Source organism: Carlito syrichta, unplaced genomic scaffold (genome assembly GCF_000164805.1).
Source record: "Carlito syrichta isolate Samal-C Ts95f unplaced genomic scaffold, Tarsius_syrichta-2.0.1 Scaffold307260, whole genome shotgun sequence".
NCBI lineage: Eukaryota > Metazoa > Chordata > Mammalia > Primates > Tarsiidae > Carlito > Carlito syrichta.
The window spans coordinates 50395-53249 of NW_007251356.1; the positions used below are offsets into that span (position 1 = coordinate 50395).

The window sequence follows — 2855 nt, forward strand, 5'->3', positions numbered from 1 at the left end:
ATCATAAAACTAAACGTTAAACCTGAAACTCCTAAAATCTCTAGAAGAAAATCTTGGTGAATTTCTGCTTTGCAAAACATTCTTAGATACAACCCCAAAACACAAATCACAAAATAACAATTGGATTTCACCCCATTTTTAAACCTCTCTCCAAAAGACACTGTGAAGAGCATGAGAAGAAAGTCTTCAGACTGGGAGATAATCATTGCAAAGCATATATTGGAAAATAGATTGTATCCATATCATAGCAAAAACTCTCAAAATGTGACAGTAAAATTGTCTAGAAAAGAATCAGAGGAAGATGGTGGAGTAGATCTCTTTAGTGTTGGTACTTCTACAGAAGCATGTATTTGAATAAATGTCCACACATGGAATTACCTTCATAAGAACTAAGGGAAAAAAACCCAGAAGTGAGAACATGAAGCCCCTTTGGACCACAAAGATGTGTAAAACCATCATTGGATAATTAGAGAATTAGTTATCTGTGTCTCTGATGACCCTCTTTGCAAGCTCTTATGGTACCATAAGTCTCTATGAACTTAAAGTTTCTACACTGGAATTAGTGGACTGGAGGCAGACATCTGGCTTTCCCACCAGCCTGGGTTTTTTCATGGGGGATGCACTCCTTGATCAACCCATGAGGATCACCACCAGTACTAATGGAGTTGAACCACCTGAGGCAAAATACAGAAAAAGAATGTGCTAGGGCAGGCTTCAGCCAGCACACACTAGTTGACAGTAGCTCACCGTCCTGGGCAGAGGAGATACCACACTAACCAGAGAAGCTTTTTCTAGTTGTCATGCAGTAGGAAGTATGATTCACATCTCTTCCAGGCTCAAGAGCCTGACCAGCTTTCCCACACAGTTGGGTGGGCTTTCTGAATCTCCCACATGCCCATCCATTTCAGACACTGCATCAAAGGTGTAGACTCATGTCTAACCTGAGCTTAAGCCACACCCTACTGCTAAAATGGAATGCAATAGTCAATCCACTCAGAAGGTCTAGGCAAGCCCACTGAAAGAAAAATAATGGAGGACTTCCGGCAAGATGGCAACGGGGCAACCTGGTCTGTGAAAACCTCTGCAAAGGAGAACTGCAGTGTGTCTCTGACTCTTGCCCCGGGGGCTACGGACCCTAACATCGCAGCCCGCTCTTCATACGGAGCTCGGCTGTTGCCACCTCTGGGGCATCGCAGCGGTCTGGACAGCCACTGTAGTGCAGATGCTGCCACTGCAGCCGCTGCAGCCACCGCCACCGCCACTGGTAACACCTCGCACCACCGGGGCCGGAGGCGATCCACAACTTCAGTCCTTAAAGCCCCTTCAGGGAAAATCTGCTGGGATCGCTGCCACCTCTCCTGCAATCGAGACGTCCTGCCTGCCATAAGTCTCCTGCCGTCTGCCCTGAGGCAGGCAGCCATTTTGCCATCTTCAGCCTCTGCTGTCCCTGTCCGGCCCCACCCTCTCTGGGGCGAGCAGCTTAGATAGCACCACCTGCTGGTGATTCAAGGTAACAACATCGAAACGGGAGAAACAAGCTTGATAAAGACATAGACCAGAGTGCTGAACGGAGGGTAATCTGCACTGTCCTTCACAGCAGACCAGGGGCAACTGACACTAACTGCAAACTAATTTACCAGCTTGAAAAGAAAACTAGAAATCAGACCTGAAAGGACATTGGACTTAAACGAAATGTCTCAGAGTGTGCTTCATTGATTCTGTTAGTTTAATGACTTAATTCTATTCCTACTGTATTGTTCCTTTTTTTCTTTTTTCCTCTTCCTTTTCTTCTCATTTGTTCTCTCTGTAAACCATATCTTTGTATAGAGGAACAGCACACTAATAAGGTGGTTGGATAGCTGGTATGTTAGCATCACTGTATGTTTTATTTTTGTTTGTATGAGAGTTGGTTCATCTGTAGCTGTGGTCTATTGTTTTTATCTGTTTCAGTATAGGCCTCTCTCTCTATTTGTTGGCACACTCGTTTGTTTCCCCCCTTACTCCTCTATCTCTCCACCTCCCTCTTCAACCCACTGTCTGCTCCATTCTCTCCCCTCTGCTAACCACATTTTATTTCAGGGAGTAAACCTACAGCCCCACTGCATGGACAGATTCCAAGGCAGTGAGAAGTGGGTTCCAGATTATTCACACACCTGTCAGCCAATACCAGGACCTGCAGGTAGATTTTGAATCGCAGCTCCCCCCTTAAGTAAATCTCAAAACTGCAAAAAGGACCACCCCCAACCTACAGTGCAACTCCAGAATTGAACAAAGTAAGAGGGCATACATAAAGAATAGGAGATTGAATAAACAGAAGTAAAACCAATCCCTTTACCCCTGAATAACAGAATTAAAGAAGATGGTGACATGGAGGAAAGGAAAAAGTAGGGAGGGGGAAAAACCGCACAAATGAAGAAAAACCAAAAGAAGAATATAGGTCTCACACAGACCCCTGGGAGATCAGACACTGAGAAAACAGATTCTGGAACACAAACAATGAAGAGCCCCCAGAATGACTGGTTACATGCAACAAACCCAGACATCAAGACATTAATGGAGAGAATTTTAAAAATTGAGCAGAGACAAAAGAAAAATAGGAAGAAGCTGATGTCAGAAATGACAGCAGTAAAGAATACTGTGATGGAAATGAATAACAGACTAATAAGCATGGAAAGTAGAATCAGCCAAGCAGAAGAAAGAATCTTAGGACTCGAAGACCAAAACACAGAACTAACCCAAACTGTCAAAAGCATAGAAAAAAAGCTCAAAAAGACAGAACAAAACCTGCAAGAGATGAATGATCACTTTAAGAGACCAAACCTAAGAGTAATTGGACTTCCTGAGGCAGAGAGAGA

The 2855-nt window shown here is 44.1% G+C and overlaps 1 pseudogene across 1 annotated transcript in view; it reads left to right on the forward strand.

The window, feature by feature from the left end:
- Positions 1-1029: 1029 nt before the first annotated feature.
- LOC103266656 overlaps positions 1030-2855 on the forward strand; it is a 10355-nt pseudogene continuing 8529 nt past the window's right edge. Inside the window, exon 1 of the transcript XR_002482320.1 lies at positions 1030-1449. The product of XR_002482320.1 is annotated as a negative elongation factor E pseudogene (transcript). The remainder of the gene's footprint in view (positions 1450-2855) is intronic.